A 25251-nucleotide genomic window follows, 5' to 3' on the forward strand; every position below is an offset into this window, starting at 1 on the left:
GGCTCACACCTGTAGCCGTGCGGGCTGGGCTGGAGCAAGCGGTCACCCCACCCTCCTGACACCAATCAGGCCGCCCCTGTTACCCAGCTCTGGGCGGTGTGTTTTGGAAAAGCCTTTGGTAAACTGATGCGTGTTCAGAACGCAGAGAGGAACCGGGCTGGCGAAGGGCCTCGAAGGCTTATTTTCTATTAATTTATTCTATTCTGAGATTTCCTTATTCATCAACAAACAGACCAAATTTATGGACTATCATACGGAAGTCACTGTGAGGGAGACAAAGTCAGGACCTTTAGTTGACAACAACAGAACTAACCTGAGCCACATAAGCAGGAGAAGGAATGTGCTAGAAGACATCAGAGTGCTCAGAGAATTCCAGGGCAAGTCTGGAAAATCAGAGTTAGAGGTTAGAGTCCGTGTCTCAGACTACTCTGGCGGACACCACGCCGCATCTCCATGGGGCCCAGATGTTGTAACTTGGTCCCTGTCTTGAGCATCGATGCCACCTGCGGAAGCTCCACTTCTCGTGCCTCTGAAGTCCGGGGGCTCTACCACTGCCCTTACCAGGATGGAATCCACATGGCAAGCTTCTTGTTGCTCCACTTCCTCCCAAATCAAAGTGTCAAGCACGTGTGGCGGATTGAGGTCTAAGTCACGGGCAGGGAAGGGTGGGCACGTGGATTGCTGTCTTCTGCCTCGGGAAGCCTGGATTCCCAGGTGGGAAATTCGCCAAACACAGCAGACGGAGTCAGAGGAACTCAGGGCTGAAAAGCACGCCGAATGGGACCACTAGGCTGTGCGTTCCTTGAGGAAGGACGGATACTGTGTCTTATTCAAACAACGTGGTGTTTGGTTTGAAATCAGAAAGATCTGATATGAATCCTGACTACTCCACTTCTTAGCTTTCTATGACTTTGGGCTATTATTTAACCTGGATCTCAGTTTTCACATCAATAAAAAGATGAAATAATAGCTACCATGCAGTATTTTTGTGTAGGAGAATCATGGCTAAACCATCTAAAGCACAGAGCCCGCCTGTAAATGATGGGTTTCTCTCAGCCCCGTTCTAGCCCTAATGACCGAGGTTGGTGCTTGGCATAGTGTTCAATTTTTTTAAATGTGGGAATGTTCATGGAAGTCATGGTGTTTGCCTTCCAGAAAGATGTCAGTGCCTAGGTAATGTGTAAACCTCGAAATACCAAAACCCAAGGTGGAACAACCTAGCTCCCCTGTGGGTGGGAAAGTCAGTGTCCTCCCAGGTGCTGATGCTTGTTTTTATTAGTAGAAACTAGGAGCGGCCTCAAGTTACACTCAGTCCTGATATTTTACTCCATGTGGCTGAGTTGGTAAAATCATATCCATCAATCACTCTTCTTCATTTTTCTGTATTCAATTGGATATTACAATTTCCCAGTTGCAGGCCAACTCATTAGATTATCTGGGAACACATTTGATGACTAATTCCAGGGTGGGCAAGCATCAAGTTTGGGGGCTGGAACATCAGAAGGATCATCAAAACACAAGCGAACTTTCTCTACGTCGAAGACAGCTCACGCATAACACTGCTCTGAAAGCCTCCAGACTCAAACCGGACAACAAAGGAGTTTCGACCAATTATGGGTCAAAATACTCACATGTAATCAAAGTTGCTTCCTGTAGGTAGTCTTGAGGCCCAGTTCTAGTGGCCGTGAGGAGCCCTGTTGCAGCGGGAACAACTCTGCAGTCGCAGTACCAGCGTAGAACTGGAGCACTTTTGCCAAACCTTCATTATCAAGTATGTCTCTCAACTATCTGCTATTTTGGAAAATGCTGTTTGGGGAAGATGGTCCATGGTGTCACTGCCAGACATTAGGACTTCTTGGACCAGTAATATCCAACTGTGCAAGACTTGGGGGCCAATAGAGAGTTGTCAAGTTCTACATTGGCAAATAGAACATCCAACAAACATAAGTATAAAATGGCACCTGCTCCGTCACCATTACATCAGAGAAAGGACTTTTAATCCCTGCCAAAGTTGGGAGGGCGTAATCTTAGAATAAAGCTCGAAGAAAGTTAACCAATTTGCAATGAAATGTATGTTTCCTGGTCTTCTTTTCCTGCTTTGTCTGGGGAGCAGTGAAAACTCTGTCACAGCCCGGAAGTTGACTGCAGACAGCAATTGAGAGCTGCTGGTCTGAGGAGTGTCCTGGGTGTTTACCTCCCCAGATCCTGAGTAAGTCGGACACTGGAACATCCACGCTGAAACCAAAATGAGCTCAGCCTACGAGAGTGGACTCAAGTGTGCTTTGCTGGTATCAAGGTTTGTTATAAGAAGCCACTGCTCTGGGGACCTTACCATTGCTTTTGCTGTTAAACTGATGATGCAGCTGTTGCCTATAATGTCTGTCCCTGGCTCCCAAGTGAAATTCCACTTGAGCAATTTCTTTTAGAGTTGGAAGTAAAAAAAAAGATTATTGTCTCTCCAATGGAACAGGTGTGCTATTTTCTTTTCTTTTTTTCTTTTCTTTTGCTGATAAGGAGAACAGTTGAACTTTTCGAGTTGCCTTTTTCGCCCTAGCTACTAGGAAGCTCAGAGTCAACTCTAATGTTACTCACAGCGACTGAATTAACCCTGTACTTCGAACTAGGAAACAGGTGACACCTGAAATTACCCGGAAAACCGAGCTTAGTACAGAGCTTTTAGTAGCAAGTACTTAACAAATTAAACCCAATAAATCTATCCGTCTGAAGAGGCCAAAGGACGCCCCTAGTTCCTATTCAGGACCACCTTGTGATTGTGTGGGTGGTTCACAGCACAGGTGTGCGGTGCCCAGGTGAAGAGGCAGTGGAAGCTCAGCAAATCGTGTGCTTCGGTGTGGGGTCTGCTTCTGTTCAGAGAAAGAAGCCCTTTTTTCTAATTAGCCCCGCGGTGCGGAATGTGCCTCTGCCCACGCTCCCGCACAGATCCATTCATTTGTGCGCATCCTATGTCAGCATTTGCTCCTGACACCTAAAGATCTTATGATCTGTGAACGCGGGGAGCTCTCCCAGTCTGTCCTGGGCTTCGCCAGGGTGTGAGGCCAAGCTGCGTCTCCGCTTCCGTGGACTTTGGGCAACAACAGAGCTTTGCCTCAGTAGAATCTCCATCGTTTTTTCTGCCTCTAAGCTTTGGTAGGGAGGCCAAGACAAGAAACAAGAGAGCTACCGAAAGCAACAAAAAATTGTTAGTCAGAACTTTTGACTGATTGGTGCCTCCAATTTGCCCCAACATGCCAGATGTACAGCTTTTTACTGTATGTAGTTACATATGTGTCCTTTGCATAAAGCCTCTCTGGCTAAACCTCAATCCCTAACTATTATATATTCTGAATAAAAGTGAAACATCTCAGCATTTGCAAAAATTCAAGATTTATCAACATATTGAGCTTTTACTAAGTCATGAATTCTTGATTTGTATTCACAGTGCTTTTACATATTCATAGCCCTCTTTAGCCAAAGATCTTCAATATTCATTTACTATGGAGTGGTAAGTATATATTATTCAACTCCATTTACCAATGGGTAAACTGATGCCCAACTGAAGGCCTGATCAGAGAAGCCGAATAAAGAGCAAGATGCTCTTAGCCCCTCAGAGAGAGATTGCTCCAGCTGTCTCCCTCCAGAAATAAAGGCCCAAGGCCTGCTTGTGATTCTCACTTCTCAAGCATCAGGGGAATCAGAATTTTTCCTTCTGGATTTGTTGGAGTGTCTTGGATAGAGTTTTCTCTTAAAGTGCATGGGACACAAGAATAGCCCAGGCGAGTGAAAAATAGCCTTCTTCCAAATTGCTTCAAATCCATGGTGGCAAAGGTTAATTGAACAGATTAGTTCCTCTGAAACTTGGGGGAGAACAGGTAAAGAGAATCATTCATTTGCTCCAATAACCAATTAATGGCATTGATTGGATGAGAAAGATCCCGTCTCTCCTACTTTTATTAGAGAAACAGAGGTCAATTTTCTTAATACCTTCCTTTAATACAACCTATTTCTTTAGTTTCTAAATAACTTATCGAGGATTCTAACAACATATTTACCAGGTGCTGATTGTAGGGGAATTTAAAACATAAGAAAAAATATTTCTATCCAGATTTAGAAAATTATAAGGGAAGAGATTGGGATGATCCCACAGAAGCAACCAGCCTCTAACACTACTCCACAAGGGAATGTCAAGATTTATGATTATTTGGAAACTACAAATAATGTTACTATTTGAACTATACAAATATAGTTCTACATTTGTAACTATTTCAAATTTTCAAATTACACAAATAACTACACAAATAATCTCTATACATTTCTGTATGGAGATATAGTATTCTGCAATAAAAATTTTTTAAAAGAACGTCTTGTGTGATATTCAAAGGAAGACAATCTCAAAGGGTTAATTTGGGGGGAAAATGACTATCCTGCTCCCTAAAATGTTCACTTGAAGCTAGTGGTCAACAGGCTCAGTCTCTATTTTACTCCAAAACAAATAAAGTAAATGTGATTATTCAAGATTTTAACTACATGAATGTCTGCTTTTATCAAAGTGTGTTGCTCTTCGGATGTCAAGAGGATGATGCGTAGCATTATTGTTGATTTTTATGAATAGGCGCATAATGTAAACTGAGCTCATAATAATCTAGAACAAAAGTCCCCGGTGATAGAAATGTTCTACATCTGTGTTGTCTAATGTGTGGCCCCTCACATGTGTATAGAGGTGCCAGATTTAGCAAAAACAAAAGAAAAATTTTAAAGAACAGGATACATAGTTAAATCTTAATTTCAGGCAAACAGATCTTAATATATATATATGCAATATTTGCCTACCATAAAATATTTGGATCAATAAATGTTAGCTATTATTATTATTATTATTGAAAATTATTACCAATTCATTTTATTTGTGTCTGGCTAGAAAGGAGTCCATAGATATAAAATACAAAAGGCAGCAAAAGAAATTTCTTTGAGGTAATAATGGAAAACCATGAAATCAAAGTCCTATAATGTGGAATACAACAGATCCTGATTTCTTCTGGACTCTGTAGGCCTTCACCATGTAGTAGCCAAAAACTATGGCTGGAGACCAAGATGCATCTGTAAACATTCTTTTCTTTAGCATTGAGCTACAATCTGAATTTCCAGGTAACCTCAATTTATGCAACAAGTGTGTCTCCTGAAAAGTTGCCTTAACTTTTCAGTTTTACTTGAATCAAATAACTCAGGATTTGTGCTCTGTTTAAAGGAATACTGAGACGGGAAAATATGTATATCTATGTGTATACACACACACGCACACACACACACACACGCACATAAATGACAAGTTATCATATATAACAAATCATCAGCCCCATCATTTAAAACATTTTTGATATGCATATCTAATTTCTTTGAAGTATGGTGTTTCCATGAATATCTGGGCAGGGAACAGATGGCACATGCAAAGTGTTTAACTAAAATGAGGGTAATGAAGGGCCTGTTTATAGAGGTGTGGTTAGTGTTCAAGGAACCAGGAAGGGATGCTGGGCACCCGAGGGCTGAGCAACAGGGAAGCTGTTACCACGTGTAGGTATTAAGAGGCTGGGAGGTGGAAGGTTAAGAGGGGCTGTGTGGCTGGATCTCTGGCCTCAGACACTGACACGGGGCGGGGACAGGGGACATAAAATCCTTGTTCCTATTCTGTGGTTTGGTTCTTCCCATTGACCCAAACCAACTGGAAGCCAGTGGCCAAAGGGTCCTGCATGATGGAAACAATAGAGGTCATGCTCCCAGCACAGAGCAGGGCAACAGAGGGTGAGGGAGGGATCTGAGGGGAAGAGAATCACTCGGGTGGATAGAACACATACTTTATCTTTTTGTTTTGAGACTCAGATCACATGTGCGTGAATGTTACGGAAATAGACAAACTAAGTCCCTGTTCTTCTTGAGGACGAGTGTTTATCACTGAGTTAGTTCGGAAAATTTTATGCAAAATTAAGTCAGTCTTAGGATGTCTAGTCAGTTGGGTACATATCAGGAGAGTTGAATGTTGGAGTCAAATTATTTATATGGAACACAGACAAGAATTTTGCCCTAAAGTTGTGTTGTGTGTGATATGAGTATCAACCACACTAAAAGCAATTATTTTCACATGTTATGATGTATCAAGATAACAACAGTACTCTGGCTTGTTCTCAGGCTCACATGCATACACCCTCTATTCAGAAGAACCACATGGTTAAAATGAAGATAATTCTCACAGTAATTGGTGGTTTCTTCTAAGATTTTATTGGGGGGTAAAGGAATATCTAATTTGTTTATGGAAGTTTATATTACTCCATGCTGCCATCTTTCTCATGTATGGTAAGGGAGTATTCTAAAAACAATTCTTCCCTTTGTGAGGAACCACTGTAGATAGTAGATTAAAAAAGAAAGGGGCCACGCACCATGCTTTTCCAAATTCGAGCCACTAGAAAAATTTACCTTGAAAAAATAGGACATTTCTTTCATGTATCTGCTCCCAGAGACACACTTTTTGTTTTATCACATTTTCCTTTAGAAATCATAGTCCAAATAGTACTAAAAAGACTCTTCCGAAATGGAAATGTTATGTTATTTATTCAGCGGGCAATCGTTAAATGCAAAGAGGCCAGGGTGTGGGACCTTCAGCAATTTATTCTACCTCCCAGTGCACTCATTTACTCATCTTTGAAATGGTCTGGTCATAGTATCAATCTCATTGAGTTCTAAGGATTTAGCAAGTTAATATATTCCTGGCACATAGTATATGCTCAATAAATGTTAGCTATTATTATTGAATATCATTATTCATTTATTTCATTTGTGTTTGGGTAGAAAGGAGCTTTACAGGTAAGAAGTACAAAGGGCAACAGAATGAGGTGGTAATGGCAAATTCTTGGGTTCCACACTTGAGTGGATGTATTTTAAGAGATTACCTACTCTGGCCACTAAAGGCAAAGAAGTTCGGCAGTTCACCTACTGTCTCTTACTTAAAATCTAGGGCCCCCACTTACTGCAATGCTTGTTCCAGTCCTCCCGCATGCTGCCTTTCAAAAGCGTGCTTGATGGAGCCTAATCAAGCCAACTTAGTGGCTATGATATTTTTTGGAATATTGTGAGCTAATGGTTAAACATAGCCATTATTAAAAATTAAATTATATAAACTTAAAATTAAAAGAATTTTATTAAAATAAAGGTTATATACTCAAAACTTATCACTACATAATTATTTTCCAGCATTACTTAGGCTCTTGAGTCATTTCCATCCGTGTATGGTGGAAATACTACATGATGCTGTGCTGCTTGCATCCCTCCCCAACTCTGCATTTGGTGATGTCATGTTGATAATTTGAAATTGGCCTTGGATGGTGGCAGTATTTATACCATACAAACTTGCAAATGCTACAAATCAGCACCCCCCCCCTTTTTTTATAGTTGGTTTTTAGACATTTACCACTACATCATGGGCTAGACATTGCTGCTTTTTATTAGTGCAAAAGTGGGATAGTAGGTATCACATTGAACCAAACTTATTAGAAAGCTATACTGGACAGATGATTTCAGGGCAGTAAAAGGCACAGAATGGGAAATTGATTTTAGCTGTTAATGAATTCTAATGAACAGCAATGCTGGAATACTGATCTTCTGATGTAAATTGATCCCTCATAAAGGTCTGTTTAGATCAATGGGTGAGGTACTGATGAGAAATCAAGTGGTTTTTGCCAGAGCTCTCCCTGACAGGAGCCTGTACCAGGGACAGGTGACGAGGATGGTTCAGAGTGACCACAGTGGAGTTCCTCAACACCATTCACTCCACTCTAGTTCCCATGGAGAACAATTTACAGAAAGCATAGGCCATCCACAAGGAGAGAAGCTAGGAAACCCCATTTTTGCTGAAGCCACTGGGTCTATAGTTTCTCATCCTCACCAGGGGCCTCTTCCTGAAGAAGAGTGTCTTCCCTTTCACCACGGAGAGGAGATCAGGCTTTAATTAACCAGGAACATTGAGACCCTTAATTCAATGCTATGTCAAATTAATTACCTTGTTTGTCTTTATTCACATTCTGTTATTTCTGGTCCCAGGAAAGCTGTGACTGAACAGCCTCTTCAAACTTCTGGTCATCACCCTTGGTAGGACAGGATCTCTGAACACCATCCACAGACTTTGCTACGTGGGTATGTTACGTGGGTATGTATGCTTCTGTTAATGTATATTTTTTGTTGATTGACAACTCATCTTTCAAATGTCTTTTGTCAAATTTTCTGTCTGTAACTTGAGTGAGGTCAGGGTGAGAATCCTGAAACATTCATCTGGGGTGTGAGATAGATCAGGGGACAGATGTGCCTGGTGGATGGATCTAGAAAGGCTGGTGACTTAAGATGATCAAAAGGCTCCAGAACCATCCACTGAGGAACTGTGCGGGGGTGGGGGGGTGGCGTGGGGGGGGTGGGGGGGTTGTGAGAATTAATTGACTTAATACATGTACTTTTGAAAGTAATTGGTGGCTATTGTAATTATTATTATTTGCTACTTAATGGGCGTCATGTTAGGCCTTTCATATACAGGATGACATCAGTTTTCTCAAGTCTTTTTTTTTTAAGATTTTATTTATTTATTTGAGAGATAGAGTGCATGTGAGCAGCAGGGAGAGGAGGAGGGAGAGGGAGGAGCAGACTCACACTCAGCAGGGAGCCCTATGTTGGACTCCATCCCAGGACGGAGATCATGATTGAGCTGAAGGCAGATGCTTTGCTGACTGAGTCCATCAGGGGCCCCTCAGTTTCCTCAACAGTCTTATGAATTAAGAAATGTATTTAACTCCAATATGTAAAGAACTTGGAGTCATCACAATAAGAAAAAGTGCTGAACAAACTAAAAACCAATGACTTTTTTAGATTCCTCGGAGAACTGAGGTCACAGGGCAAACTGCCACCCCAAAACACTAGAAAGAGAGAACGTGGAAAATTCCTGCTCAGCCTACCTTACTGGGAACAGAAGCAATCAGAGCCAGTAACTGACAGGAACATGTTAATGGCAATTGATGAATTGCTGGAGACTGAATGTGGATTGAGATTTAGAAACCCCTGGAGGCCCAGAGTTGGGGAGAGAGGATACGCCTTTGTGGGTTTTACATCCAAAACTCCACCAGGTTCTCAGGGTGAAGCCCGTAGAAAAATATCCCCTAGTTTCCAGCAGAGGGAGGGGGAAATAAACCTTTTGAAATATCCCCAGAGCATTCTCCATGACAAAGGCCTGCCACTCAAGGGAAACTACTTTACTAGAGCCTGATTTGACCTTATCTGATGGGGGAAGGACAGTTAGACAACTCCAGCCTCCAATAACTTTCCTATTTTACATCATGGAAGAGAAAAATAAGACTAAGAAATTCTTCTGAATGTCTCAGCTCCGGGACTCAGGCCCACTAAGAAACTTGAGATTTAATCATAGGATGCTTCTCCTCTTTGACACCTTATCACCTGATCAAGAGGACTGTGGTATGATAACAATGATTCCAACTGAGAGAGCTACAAGACACAGACTCTAAGAAAGAGTTTTTTAGGGAAACATGAGAGACAACAGAGGAGAGGGAGACAACAAAGAAGTCAAAGGAACCTGAAGCTGCTGGCACCTACCACTGTGGCAAACATTAGCAGCCAGCCACTAGCCAGATTAACATAAAACCCTACACTAAAAGCCTGATTACCTCAGTTCTTATTACCAGATACATTACGTCTTGCTTTCAACAAAAAATGACAAAGTACATCAAAGGAAAGGAAAAGAAAAAACAGTCTGAAAAATGAGAACATCCATCAAAACCAGACTCAGATACAACATTGGTTTTGGAATTATCAGGCAATCTAAAACACCTATGATTAGTATGTTAGTGTTCTAATGGAAAAAGTAGACAACATACAAAAGCATATAGGTAATGTAAACCAAGACATGGTAACTCTACTAAGAGAGAACCAAAAGAAATGCCAGAAATTGAAGAACTGTCAGAAATGAAGAATGCCTGTGATGAGTCCTTCAGTAGACAATATGGGCCCTATGGGGGAAAAAGATCAGTGAGCTTGAAGATAGGCCAACAGCAACTTTGCAAAGTAAAATACAAAGAGCCAAAAGAAGGAAAAGAATGGAAGAGAATATCAAGAACTATGAGACAATCACAAGAGGTTTAATACACTTCTAATGGGAATACCATAAAGAGAAGAAAGAGAGAAAGGCAGAAAAGAAATATCTGAAGGCTGAGAATTTTCAAAAATTATTGAGAAACATGAAACCACAGATCCAGGGAATCAGAGAATACCAAGCAAGATAAATACCAAAATTTCTATCATATTCAAATTGCAAAACAATAAAGATAAAATCTTGAAAGAAGGGAGACAATTGAAACCACCCTTATCTATAGAGGATTAGGAGTAAGAATTATATCAGACTTGCTATGCAAGCAAAAAGAGATGATGAGAAATATTTAAAGTGTTCAAAGAAAAAAAATCAAATAAAAATTCTGTGTTTAATGGAATTATCCTTCAAAAGTAAAAGAGATACACATGAAACAAACATAAGAGTGCATGTCAGTTATACTTCAGTAAAAGAAGTAAGGAAGAAATAGAGATTTTCTGAGAAAAACTGAAGAAATTTTCTCACTAGTATGGCCACCCTATAAGAAATGCTAGAAGAAGCTCTTCGGGGAGAAGAGAAATGGTATAGATCAGAAACTCAGACCTACAAAAAGAAAGAAAGAATAAAGGTAAAATAAAATCCATTATTATTCTAAATTACTTGAGCAGATGATTGTTCAAAATAAAAGCAGCAGCAATGCTTTGGGTAATTATAGCTAATAGAGAAAGGCAATGAATGGCAGCAATGACAAGGGACGGAAGGGGAGTTGGGGACAGTACAATATAAGGTGCTTACACTAACTGGTAAGCCAAATGTTACTTCAATGTGAATTTAGATTAGTTATAAATGTATACAGCAAATTTTGGGGTGGCCACTAACATTTTTAAAAAAAATATAATTGATATGCTAAGAGAGGAGAGAAAGGGAATCATATAAAATGTTCAAATAAAAACCAAGTAGACAGAGGGAAAAATAAAAAAAGAAACAAAAGCAACAAATATAAAACAGTGAGAAATATAGTAGGTATTAGTCCAAGTGTATCAGTAATCCCTTAAATGTGAACGGCCTAAATATAGGAATTAAAAGACAGGTCATAGAAAAGATCAATGAAACTAAGAGCTGTTTATTGAAACAAGTAAACCAGGTTGACAAACCTTTAGCTAGACTCACCAAGTAAAAGGAGAGAGGACTCAAAAAAAAAATAAAATAAAATAAATCAGAAATGAAAGAGGAGACCTTGTAACCAATACCATGGAATTCCAAAGGATCATAGGAGAGTACAAACAATTAAATGACAGCAAATTGGACAGGTTAGAAATGGACAAATTCGTAGAAACATACTATTTACCAAGAGTGAATTATGAAGAACTCTAAAATCTGAACAGACCAGTTACTAGTAAGGATTGGAATTGGTAATCAAAAACTACCAACAACCGAAAGTTCAGAACCGGATGACTTCACTGGTGAATTCTACCAAACATTTAAAAAGAGTTAATAACCATATTTTCCCCCCTTAAACTCTTCCAAAAAAATAGAAGAGGAGGGAACACTTTCCAACTCATTTTACAAGGCCAGCATCACTGATAACAGAACCAGACAAGGAAACCACAAGAAAAGAAAACCATAGGCCAGCATCTCTTATGAACATGGAACAATTGCTTAATTGTAACAAGTGTACCACACTAAAGCAAGATGTTAATACGAAGGGACTGTGTGTATGGGGGACGGGCTATATAGCAACACTCCGTACTATGTGCTCAGTTTTTCTGTAAGTCTAAAACTGCCCTAAAAAAGCAGTCTGTTAAATTTTGGTTGTTGTTGTTTAAAGAAATGTATCCATTTCATAGATGAGAAATCTGAGGCTCAGGGCCCAGGGAAGTTAGGGAGCTTAATGAAAGCCACTCTGGGAGTAATTGCGTGAAAGTAGATTATTCGGGCAGGAACTCCTAAAAGCCAAGGCACAGAATAGGAGCCAGTTTCCTAATCTGGACTCAGTTAAACAGGTGTATTCTGTGGTGGTGTGAATGTGGGTTACCGGAAACCGTATCTTAAGAAACCCTGCAGGTGGTATTCTGATGTGTACTAGTGCTCGAGAACCACTGTCCTTGGGAATCTGGAATAGAGCTGGAGCCACACCAGTTTGAGAGCATGGGGAAGCCAGGTGGGAGGTCTGTGTGGAAGCCTGTCTGCTCCAAGAGATCACTCCCGAATGTGATGGGAGAGATGTTGAAAGGGCCCAGGCTGGGGAGGATGCCTGCAGAATGTACGCAGAAAATAGACTACGTGCCCTTCCGTGTGCAAGAACTTGTCCATGGAATTTAGGAGAAAAACACCCCTTGTAATCCCATTTCTTTGTAGTGAGAGTAAGAAGGAAACATTTACTTTCTTCATTTTCATGATTCAAAGTAGATAAAATACTTGATTCCAATGACACATATCTAATGAGTGTCCACTATATGCCAGGCTTATTTGAGCTCAGGGAAACAGCTTGAACAGGCCATACTGGTTGGTCTCTTGCAGCCTTCAATCTCAAGGGGACAGACAAATAGCAAACAGATTAAAAAACAACAACAACTAAGCTAATTCTAGGTCCTTTACCTCTGATGTGACTTGTATTTTTGCCTCTCTGCTCAGATGTGTGACGTGAGGAGCCTCATAAGAGACTTCCTCCCTGAGTTACCTCGTGTACCACATTGTTTTGTAGATCCGGGGTGAGCAGATGTCCAGCATCTCCTTCCATGCCGGGAAGAATTATGTGCTTGAGTTGGTGCTGAATTCACTCTCCGTGTGAAGAAGAATGTACGTTTTATGTTGTTTTGAATATTGAATGACCAAAAGAAAAAGAAAATAAACCATACAAAAATAACTGCATGACATTAATGCTAAGGACTTAAATTCACCAAAACAAGGAAATTCCAAATGAAGGCCAAATATTCAGGACCACACTGCCTTTTTAGCCACATCGATGTGAGCGTTACCAACCAGGATTCTTTCTTCACCTGGTGTTTTCTTGGCTTCTCATTTTGACACTCAGCAACTTGGTCACTGCTCAGGGAGAAATGATCCCCATTCTCTCAGGTTGTCCTCTCTGTTTTCTTTGCTGGGATTGGTATTTAGAGGAATTTTTATTAAGCAACTTCAAACAGGAGGGTTTGTTTGTTTCAACTTTGTTTGAAAGTTGATCTTCTTTATTAAAAGTTGTGGCACTGCAAAAGAAAGATCAGAATTGATTTCAATAATGTTTAAAATATATCTGCACTCTAAATAAAAATCAAAGAGAGCCAAGGAGTAAACTCCCAAAGAAAGGAGGCTATTAGGGAAATTGTAGAGGAAGTATAAACCTCTGACTTAGCCCTGCTGTGTGCTGGAACATACCAGGAATTGCCAGTTGCAAGTCTGTGCTCTACCAGAGAGAAATCAAGATATCTTCATCCCTATTATTATAATTTTCTCCCCTGACTTGCTAAATCTACTCAAACTATGCTTTTCCAAAGCTCTAAATCAGTAGCTTTCAAACTTGACTGCCTTTAGAATCCCATGGGGAACTTTTAAAAAAATCCCAATGCCCAGGCCACACACCAAAACAATTATATCAGAATTTCTGAGGATGGGATCTGGACATCAGCATTTTTAAAGCTCCCCAAGTGATGCCAGTGGGCAGCCAAGTTTGAGAACCAGCGCTCTGGCTATTAAGCCTCATACTTGGCGGCGATGCTCTAATGCTAAAATAATTGTTCTTTGTTGGAAAAAGATGAATGAATGGGTGTATTGATTGAGTTTACTTACCTTTCCACAGAAAGGAGGAAAAGAAAAGTGAAAGAAGGTTCTGGAGGGTTTTGGCACTATCAATAAAAAACAAACTCTAGGGGATCCCTAGGTGGCTCAGCAGTTTAGCGCCTGCCTTGGCCCAGGGCGCGATCCTGGAGTCCTGGGATCGAGTCCCGTGTCGGGCTCCCGACGTGGGGCCTGCTTCTCCCTTCTCCAGTGTCTCTGCCTTTCTCTCTCTCTCTCTCTCTCTCTCTCTCTCTCTGTGTGTCTATCATAAATAAATAAATAAATCTTAAAAAAAAACAAAGAAACTCTAATATACTTAATAAATGTTAAGCAGAAAGTGAGCTAATTGGTTTCTCTTCTCCGTAGGAATGGATGTCAGTCATACTAAATGGAAGAAATTAACAGGTAATGGAGGTGAGGAATTAAAATGTAATCCTCCCTCTAACAGTATTTCAGAAGCCAAGAAGGACGGGCTTTGAATACATCAATGCATCCACTGCAGGTATGTTTTATTATCAGGATGACGTGGCGGAGTGGGGAGTAGGGAAGGTACCTGGCGGATGGAGGGCTCTGTGCTGGCTGCTACCAAGGTCAGGGTGAAGGTCTCAGGGAAAACAATTGCTGAGCTTTTCTAATTGAGGTGTGACTCAAAGTAAATGGGAGTAAATAAATACATAAATCTGAATAAATAGTACTTTCGTAGTATTTAGCAGTGGCTTGCAGGGGGTATATTGTTATTAATGATTACAAAAGGAAAAGGAAGGGGTGGTCATATTAGTCCCTCAAATTTGTAAATTTGATATTAGCCCTTGAAAGCCCTTATGTCTGTCACCCTCGATATCCTAACAGGTGGTGGTGTTCCTGCTATATCACCAGTTGGTCAACTGGGCACAGAGACAATTAGGTCCTTCTCCGGGGTGTCAGGTCCAGTAGTAGGTGACCGAATCTGCCTCTCAGTTCAGTGGCATCTGCAAACTCACCCCTGGTGAGCACTTACCTGGTGATAGGCCCAAGGATCACTTCGGAGTAGATGCATCTTTGACGAATAAATGTATTACTCATGACATCCTCACCTTTTTTTTTTTTTTTTTGACATCCTCATCTTACAAGTGTTTACTGTCGATGCCCTCAAAGTGATATTCCTGTTTTGTGCTTGGAGAAGACAATGAATGAGGAGAATTGAGTGAGTTTTCTGGTCTTTTTTGGGTAATCACCATTTAAAACTCACAGATTCTCCAGCCACAGGATTATTTAATGAGAATCACAGGCATGGTTGTTGGTTACTCTTCTCTTCATTTTGTCTCTAGACAGAAATGTCTCCAGGTAGAAAAAGTGATTCAAATGGAGTTTGAGGCAGGAGTCCAGACTCTGCCTAAGTGACTAGACCCCTCTTTAATCTGTCCCCCAGGTCAACACCTGCTAATGTGGCTAGAGAACGAAGGTGGTTAAGGGTCAGAAGATCCTCTGCTGAAATTCTAGTGCTGATTTTTGCTGGCTGTGAGGCCACCAGCGAGTTCTGACATGCTCTGGGCATCAGGTTCTCCATCCGTATAAAGTGAGAGTCTCAGGATCAGTTTTGTATACAGAATGCCCAGGCTTGGGTCTGGCACATTGGTTCAGGAGGCACTCAACCAAAGGCAGGTGTTCCTGTTGTTCTGTGGGATTGTTTGTTCCCATGTAAAGAATCTCCCACCAGGTTATCCTGCCAAAAGATGTAATATTTCTGTACGACAGAGCTAAATAGGCCCAGGTTTGGCCTGATGTCATGAATCAACAGACCTGGAAATGTAAGATATTTGTTGGGCAACTGTGCATTTGTTGTAAATTTTCTTTTGAGCCCTTTCTCATACAGGAGAATGGCAGCTTTATTAATTAATAGCTATAGCTGGCCTGAAGTCAAAACCAACTCTCTGGGTGCTTTTAAGTATATATAAATTATCAAATGATCTTGTAAATAACCTCGACTGGCTCACTAAGAGTTTAAAAATGACGTACTTCAAATCACTGGAGAGGGGATGAATACCACAAATGACAATTGGAACTTTTGTTGGCGCTTTGTGTGGAGCTCACACCTCGGTTGACCGGTTGAGAATGAGAGCTGTCAATCTAAACAAGAAGCATCGAGGCGTCTTTTCGCAGCATTTAGCCTTATCTAAATGACATCAGAGGTGGAAATGTCTAGCAGAGGAGGGGTTGTGCACTGCATAAGAGTACAGGGCTTTTAGGTCAACTAACCAGAGCTTATCTCTGCCCCTGCTCTTCGTTCACCTTCTTATCTTGAGCAAATGACTTCTATCTTCTGATTTGGTTTCTTCATCTGCAGAAATAGTAGTACGTACGTCAAAAGACCACATGAGGCTTAAAAGGAGTAAAGCACATAGAAGATTTGGCAGGGTGGGTGGCATATGATACACGGGGACTCTTCACTGTCATTATAGTCATTATTCTATCGGATCTGGGGACTCATTCCAGGGCCGAGGAGGTTCAAGGGAAAAGGAAATGTAAAAATTAGCCGAAAAGAAAACTGGAGAACTGAATGTATCCTTGAATATACTCTAACTGATGAGCTTAACATGCTAATTTGACACAGGTTGTGAGGTGGCCGCGTATCCTTCTGTGTTCTGACCACATTCTCTAGGCGAAAATGTTTTAACCTTAGAAAACTGCGTTCCGTTTGATCATCGTAGGAAGATCAAAGACCCACCTAATGACAATTTATAACCTTGTAACTCAAATGAACCTACAACAGAGGATTGGACCCTCCTTTCCTTGCTTTCCTTTTGGAATTTTATTTTGTAATGTACAAAAATGCGCCCATGAGCTGTGAAATCACAGCTTACGCAGCATCCTTACGCTGCGTCTCATACCACTGGGGACAAATGCCAGTCTGGTGGCTGAGGTCCGGTTGGTGATGGACTGACCCTCTCACATGCTGCCTCACGGGTCTGAGGGCAAGGATTCCGTGGTGAGGGGCGAAGCAGGGGCGAGAGGCCGTGCGAGCCGCCAGGCAGGCCTCCCATCCCCGGGGTCTGGCTCCTGAGGGCTGCCCAACAAAGTGCCACATGCACGGTGGCTTCAGGTAACAGAGAGTGGTTGTTTTACGGTTCTGGAAGCTGGAAATCTGAAATCAAGGTGTCGGCAGGAGCCGTGCTCCCTCTGAAACCCATAGGGGGAATCCTCTTTTGCCTCCTCCTAGTTTCTGATGGTTCGCCAGTGACCTTTGGCCTTCTGTGGCTTGTTAAAGACATCACTCCAACCCTGCGTCTTCACCAGGCATCCTCCTCGTGTCTCTTTGTAGTGTCTTCCCCCTTTTATAAGGGCATCAGGCCTACTGGATTAGGGCCCCCCCATCCGACTTCATTTTAACCTCATTAACTCTGTAAAGACTCTATTTCCAAATAAGGTTGTCTTCTGATGGATTAGGATTTAGGGCTTCAGTGTTTCTTTCTTTCTTTCTTTCTTTCTTTCTTTCTTTCTTTCTTTCTTTCTTTCTTTCTTTCTTCTTTTTTCTTTCTTTCTTTCTTTCTTTCTTTCTTTCTTTCTTTCTTTCTTTCTTTCCTTTCTTTTTTTTTTTTTTTTAGATTTTATTTATTCCTTCATGAGAGACACAGAGAGAGAGACACTCACAGGCAGAGGGAGAAGCAGGCTCCACGCAGAGAGCCCGACGTAGGACTCGATCCCGAGACCCCAGGATCATGCCCTGAGCCAAAGGCAGATGCTCAGCTGCTGAGCCACCCTGGGATCCCTCAGTGTTTCTTTTTAATGTTTCTTTAATGAAGTGACACGATTCATCTCAAGACACCGAGAGTCCTCATATTTAGACCGGATGAGTCTCTGAGGCTCTACATACAGTTTTGGCAATTGAGACAGGACGACAGTCATGGGAAAAATGTTCATGTCTCTCCAACCGCAGGGCCATACATTTCAACATCTTAAAAGCAAACCTTGTCATTATATTGTGAATAGCACAGTGTATTGCATTTTTTATATCAAAAATGTAAACTTGCAAAGCGTAAACATCTAGAACTCACTATAAATTTAGTAATCCTGGGTCACCTGGGTGGCTCAGTCAGTTGTGTCTGCCTTCGGCTCATGTCATGATCCCAGGGCCTTGGGATCATGTCCCGCATCGGGCTCCCACCTCAGCAGGGAATCTGCTTCTTTGTCTCCCTCTGACCTGCCTCCTGCTTGTGCTCTCTCTGTCACGCTTCAAATAAATAAATAAAATCTTTAAAAAAAAATCTTGTAATCCTGTTCTGGCATGTCTATGACATTGAAAACCTCAAAAAATAAAAGTGGCCACAACCTATGAGCATGAGTCAAGTGTATCTCAGGACTTAACATGATTTGAGTCTCCTTTTCAAGGATTTATCCCAAGGAGGCAACTACCTTCTTTTAATGTTTGCTTCCCATGAAGAAACATCTTTAAAAAAAAAACAAAAAACAAAAACAAACCCAGAAGCATATGGGACAAATGTTGTTAGGATCAATTCCAGGGACAGGGAATACAGGATAGTTAAAAAAGAAGAATCCCAAGTTCTTACATGTGTCAGGCACTCTGCTAAGTGCTTTCCTTACATTATGGAACCCCGCGCTCACTGTTGTTAAATTTAATTACATTTAGTGGTGAAATACGTGTAACTTGTACCTTTATTGAGTACAATAAATATTAGAATAAATATGGAAAAATATGAAGAGAATAAATATGGAAAGACTGTTCTTTTCAGATTCTTGGTTACTTAAGAACTTAACATTCTGACTTTTCCCCCGCTTTGCTGCTTTACCTGATTGCTTGGGACAATGTCTTGTTTTCACAGTTTCTCTGCTTCTTGTTCTAAGAGTCCAGAAAGAGGACTGAAGAGGAAGTCAGTTTCTGTCTTCCTAACACCTGACATGGATTGAATAATGGCCATTTGGCTGTATTTAAACAATGAATACATTATTTGTGCATTTTATTGAAGCATACACATGTTTAAACACTGTGTGAAAATGTCCTTGTGTATCCTATTTTTACATTTACTTTGAAACTTCCTAGTCCTTGAGGTATTTTTATGGTCAGGCACATATGCATGCAATGATTGTATGACCACCCTTGGATTATGTATTGCATCTAATGAAATTAGCTTTTTTGCTCACCCCTGGGCAACCTTTGGAAATAAGACAATAGTCTCAGTTGTTTGTTTCCTGGAGAAATGTTAATGATTAACTTGAAAAAGGAAGAATTTCTTTTACCCACCGCCTAATTTTTCATAATTCCGTACAATTGCTGTGTACCTTATCTTTGTTTAATATATCCCATGCAAGATATTAACTTGTATAACATTGGTGTACATGAATTTTTGGCTAAGGAGAAAGCACTACCGTACCTAAAGACTTTAGTTCATTCCAGTTGGGGTGATTGTTTTTTTATATTAAGCCTTGTCCACAGCCAGAACATGTTGAGTTCAGGCTTTGCTTTAATGGTTGTAAGATAAAGCATCAATCTGATTTATTTGGATACTAACTACCTCTTGCCCGAATCCACATAACAGTTAATGTTTTCCACATGTGCCCAGCAGATCTCTGTTGGTGTATTCCAGCACGATGTGAAATACTAAAGAAATGAGGGTTACTGCAGCTAGGCTAAGAGTTTGTGGCGTCTGGAGAGTGCTCTTCGGGACAGGCCTCGGTGGGCCTTGGGAGATGCCTACTGTCTAGTGGCTGATGAAGCATTTGGCTTTGAACCGTGGCTGTCTGCAGGGTAAGTGGCAGGTTGGGCCCTCTGTTGGACTAGGCAGACTGGTCTCTGGGCTAAGAGACCTCCCTAGCAGGCTAAGCTGAAGTCTGCTTGCTTGATGGCTTGACACCCAAGTGCCTGGATTGGGCATGAGAGTGCTAGAAGCATAGCACTGAGCCTTGTATCTGTACTACCTCTCTTTAGGTGCCTAACAGCACTATTAGGTAGATTCTAATATTCTCTCTCATTTTATTATGAGGAAATCAAAAGGCCAAGGGGTTAAATGCCTTGGTCACGGAGATAGCAGATGATGGAGAAGAGATGTGAACCCTGGCAGTCTGACTCCAGGCACCATTTGTTTGGGGTTAGCTCTTAAAATTCCCGAGGGAGGCTGTACGATCGAATGGAAAGGACATGGGCCTTATGTGTAGACAGCCCTGGGGTCAAATCCCAATTCTGCACTTAATAAGGGGGTGTCTTTGAATCCATCGTTTAGCCTTTCTGGGTTTGAGTGACATCATCTATAGAATGGGGGTGCTGGGAGGATTAAACGAGCTAATCCATATTACTGCCCAGCCTACCAACTAAGTGTTCAAAAATGCCAGCTCATTTTCCCTCAAACTACTGGCTGAGATTCCTTCTAACACCTTAAGTAGGTCTCCCCACACGGTGCTCACTTGTGCTAGGAGGGGCACCACCATCACGCTGCAGAGCTACCTTTGCTCCCATAGATGCTTCTCACATTTGGGGCCTTGGCCGAAGTTCCAGGAGTTTTGTTTCCCTTCAAGCAGAGGTAAATCCATCCAGACATCCTCCTTTTAAGCACCGAGGACTGCATCTGTTTTAGACCAAAAATAATACCTTGTGATTGGAAATGTTTCAGTAACATTATTTGTGTGTTTTATTGCAGCGGAGGTTACAATTATTAGCGACACCAGGAATTTCAGACATTTAAACATAGTTTTGACTTCTCCAGAGCAAACCACATCCCTGTGCAATTATTAGTTTATCTAAATACCTTCCATCCGAACCCTAAACCGGAGGCGGCCTCTGTGGGAGGTGGTCCCTCTGAGGACACACTCTGCACTGCGCCGTCAGGGCAGGCACACAAACCTGCAGCCCAGCTGGGGGATGGGTGGGGAGGTTGCAGCAAGGGTGACTTGGTTCTATTAGCTGGTAATTTGCTACCTGGCTTGGGTCACTTCCTAGTCACTGCCAATTTGGCTAGGTTATTCCGACTCCCTGTTTGAAGCTGACCTTAAGAATTTAAAAGAATTAAAAACAAGGTTTTCCTTCCCTCGGAGTCCACTCCTTCCATCGCATGACTCCTCTATAGCACCCATGTTAGCCAGCCACTCACAACCCAACATCTGTGCAAGAGAAGGAAATACAAACAATGAAAAAAACCAGCCTGTCCTTCAAAGCCTCAGAATCTTACCTCCAGCTGTGGGCTAAACATGTTTTTGTTATTTTTTCTTATTTCATTTTAACATTAGTATTTAAATAGGAAGTGGACATAGAGCCTTTTAAATTTGAGATAAGTAATCAGAATGGGCGGGCGTGTTATGCTACCAGAAAAGATGAATTAGGTTTCCTTTGAAAGGGGCATATTTACCACTTGATCTATGATATAGGAATTATGTTCTCCACCTACAGACGAAGAATAAAGGTTCACGGGGAGTAAGGCACTTGTATGTGATCACACAGAGGTGGGAGGGCCAGGATTTGAACCACATCCATGCCATCCAAAGCCTATAATTTTCCAGCCACTGCTGGCTGCTTAAATGTGGAAGAAGCAAAGAGGTAAGCCTTGTAACTCAACCATGGGCCCTAAATACATGTCACAAGTCCTGGACTCTGACCAGCTGATGTTTGTTGTTTAAAATCTGTCTACTCTCACTTCAAAATTAAGCATTTGGGGGTGCCTGGTGGTTCAGTAGGTTGGGCATCTGACCTCAGCTCAGAGCTTGATCCCAGGACCCCCAAGAGGTCCTAGGACCAAGCCCTGCAATGGGCTCTGCATTCAGCAAGGACTCAGTTTGTCCCTCTGTCCCTCCCCCTGCTCGTGTGTGCGTGTTCTCTCTCTTTCTCAAATAAATAAAATCTTTGAGAAAAAAAGAGGGGGAAAAGCATTTAGTTGGATCAATTTTCAAGTTGCTAATACAGTTACATTCAACAGGAAATTGTTGAGCGTGCCACATACTGATCTGGGAGATGGAGACATTCTCAGGAACCGAGTAGATGAGGAGCTGGTGCAGACTTTTGAGCTGGAGCGTGATTGGGAGCTATCTGTGGTTTGGGAAGACGGTGGACAGCAGGATGAAGAATGGATCCGGAGAAGGACTGATGACGAGACGCTAGACACTTCAGAGGGAATTCTTCTGGCCCAGGCAAGAAATCATGAGGGTCTGACCTTACGTTCTCACACCAACATTATAAAGCAACTGAGGCCTTCTGTGGTTGATGTACCAGGTGGGGTTTCTTAGCAGTCCCAGTATCGGCCAGGTTTTTCTCTTTTGCTCTCTCTCCCATTCCGGCACCTTGGGGGAGGGGATGGTTCCATTCGGAGTGCTGCCTTACAAGGCCTAACTCATTTTGTGCTGGGGGCAGAAGTGGCATCTTGGATATAGGGAGGTGCGTTAGTGAGGGCCTTACTTTCTGGATGGATGTATGAAGCAACCCTACCCACTGAGAACCTCTATGAAGCTTGTGTGGCTGGACCTAAGGAAGCAAAGGAAGAGTCCTGGTGAGAGGTAAGACAACGCCTACATCACAAAAGCTCTGTGAGGCCATATGACACAGGCTCCACCATACACCATCGGGCTATGGGGAGCCACAAAGAGGTTTTAAGCCCATCTGGGTGGAAGGGTGAGGTAACGTGCACAGTTTCATTTTATTAAGGTCATTCGAACAAAACTGGAAGCAGAACAACCAGTGAGGGACTATTGCAATAATCCTAGCGAGGATAATGAAACCTGAACTAAGTATTTGTAGTAAAAGGGAGGGGAGGATGGAAGTGAGAGATGTTAAGGGCTTAGAATCCGCTGGCCTTGCTGACGGATTGAATATGGTATGAGCGGGATCTCCAGAGTTCTAGATTGGGTGATGTTGATCTTCCCAGAGACGTAGTGTCCTGGGAAGGAGGAGTGGGTGTGGGAAGACAGTCTGGAGCTCAGTTTGAGGCTGTTACATTTGAGGGTCTGCGAGACACCCGAGTGGAACTAGGGGCCTAGGAAACAGTTACATGGAAGGGGTTCAATCTCATGCAAAAATCCTCCAAGCTCAGGTGTCAGTTGAAGAAAGAGGAGGAGATTGGCAGGACAAGAGTGAGGAAAAAGAACCAGGTGGCCAGCAGCTGGTTTTAGGAGAAAGGATGTAAAATCTCACCCGCTTGCCTTCATAAAGCCACTTCATTGGGGTGAGGGGGTGGGATATGTACAATGAGCCTTAAGTTCAAACAGCAGAAAACTATGTTCAACTCTCAGGTGCCTGGTTCATTCATTCTTCATTATTGCAGGTTTTTAAAAATCTTAAGTCTTCAACCCAAAGGTACCAAAACTACTTTAAAATTTTAAAAATCCTTATTACTCTCATCACTCAACTCTACTCAACCCCTTCTATCACAACCCCTGCAAAATATTGGAGAAGCCATGTCATTAGACACCCGGTGCTTTACTCCAGATGTCATTCAGTTATCCCGTCAGTCTTTCTTCTTTGCATTTATTTGTCCAGTTTTCCTATCAAACATTTACCAAGCACCTCTTAGGCGTCAAATGCTGCTCCGGCCCTGGAGTTGTAGCAGTATACAGCAGACTAGGCCCCAAGTCTCATGGAGTTTACATGGCGGTGAAGATAGATTGCCCGTAAAACAAGGAAGAAAATTTCCGCACGTCCACTGAAACACTGCCATACTTACATTATCTCATGAATTTAATTTAAAAGAAAAAAAAAAAACAGTGGTTGAATTTTGATGTGTGCAGGTAATAATGGATTCCTGGCCCTTCTTAAAGTGCATTTTCATTGTTAAATTTTTTGGAATCTGCTGACCTCTCAGGTGAGCACTCAGGTGCCTTTGGTTTTATTGTTGTTGTGTGGTTCCTGAACAGACTCCCCTTCCCCCCCTCGTCCCCCCATTAGCGACCTGCCTCTGTTCAGAAACAACGAACGAACGTATCACATGATGAGACTGTTGAGACAATCCCTCCATGGGCGGGGGTGAGGCTCCTGGGCATGTGATTGTAATCCACTTGGGTGTGGAAGTGCTCTCGCTCCCCAAGAATGCCCTTCTTGGAGCAGTGGGAGCTCAGGATGTGGAATGGACTTGACTTGCTCACCCAGGTGTATTTAAGCAATCTCTTCCTTAGAAACACCCACACGAAGCGCTGTGCAAACGAAGTTCCTCAAATCACAGAATCAGGTGATCGTACACTGAGGCAGTTGGGCCAGTCAAAACTGCACTTGATGAATGAATAATTCGAGAGCTTCTTTATAAAAGTGACGGGTTTTTAAATGGCCACCATATGGGGGCAGGCAGGTGGCTGGCAAAGGTTTCTGTCCTGCTTTTGCTAGACAGGCTGCCCTCCAGCATGCTGTCAATGAAGGGCACTGATACAAAGTGATTCCTGCAGCCTCTTGCCAGGCTGCGTCTTGACAGAGGACACTCGTGCCTGAGCAGGCGGCAGGTGCTGGACCGGGCTGAGCCCTGAGCTCGCCCGCAGTTATGCTGTCAGCCTCTCTCAGCTCTAATGCCTCGTGACAACTGCCTACCTGGCCTGTGATAACGGCAGAAAACCTCTGCAAAATGATGGGGGGAGCTCACACAGAAGAGTGGCTTCTCGTGCTATGTGAAGCAGAACACTCTGCTTCTCTTTGCCAGTGGGAGACAGAAGGTTAGGGTCAGGACCTGGGCAATGGTGTAGCTCTGAAAATCCAAGTTTGCGCTTGACTCAACCTCCTCCCTGGCTCTGCGTGTCACATGCATTTGTTTTCTCTCGAATGCATGAGCCTCAGCTGCGTTTAAAAAAAAAAAAAAAAAAACCAACCTTAGCAAAAGATTATCCTCAGAACCGGATTCCCCATGACATTAAGTAACATAGAAGGCTGACAATAAACGTGACGAGTCGGTGCTTCCACTCTGGATCAAAGAGGACAATATCCCACATTGGCCTTGGTCGTCTGCATGAAGCTGAATGTCGTGCGTGAATTACACACCGATGGAAGCTTGACCAGGGTTCGTAGCAACCACGTCAGCCTCGCCACCCAATAGCCCTCTTCTGCGCAGATCAAAGCCACACTTATCCAAACCTCCGTTGTGTGGCTCATCAAAATCATTAAAACTAAATGAGAGGGGCTTCGATGCTTTGTTTCCTAGCTTGTAGGAATGGAAAAGAGACAGCTCACCTTGAAGAGCTAAGTGGTTAATCAGAGAAGTAAATTATTAAGCCCCAGTTATTGGAAAATCAAATGAAATAATGCACGTAAAGCACTTATCAGGATGCCTCAGTGAGTGTTAGCTTTCAATATTTCTTATTACAAAACTTTTATTTATTTGTTTATTTATTTTTTAAAAGATTTTATTTATTTATTCATGAGAGACACAGAAAGAGAGAGAGGCAGAGACACAGGCAGAGGGCGAAGC

At 42.2% G+C, this 25251-nt stretch overlaps 2 long non-coding RNA genes across 3 annotated transcripts in view; one reads left to right on the plus strand and one right to left on the minus strand.

Moving 5' to 3' along the window:
- Positions 1-12703: 12703 nt before the first annotated feature.
- On the minus strand, positions 12704-22341 carry LOC144306214 (uncharacterized). The gene is made up of 3 exons (XR_013373232.1): positions 21817-22341; positions 20331-20451; positions 12704-13329 (listed from the first exon to the last, which is right to left on the minus strand). It is a non-coding gene; the product is annotated as an uncharacterized LOC144306214 (long non-coding RNA).
- The window catches only part of LOC144306213 (uncharacterized), a 402455-nt gene continuing 399531 nt past the window's right edge, over positions 22328-25251 (plus strand). Inside the window, exon 1 of one of the 2 annotated variants that reach the window (XR_013373229.1) lies at positions 22328-22486. This is a non-coding gene — a long non-coding RNA (uncharacterized LOC144306213). The remainder of the gene's footprint in view (positions 22487-25251) is intronic. The other variant, XR_013373228.1, reaches the window with a different exon arrangement.

Source organism: Canis aureus, chromosome 36 (genome assembly GCF_053574225.1).
Source record: "Canis aureus isolate CA01 chromosome 36, VMU_Caureus_v.1.0, whole genome shotgun sequence".
NCBI lineage: Eukaryota > Metazoa > Chordata > Mammalia > Carnivora > Canidae > Canis > Canis aureus.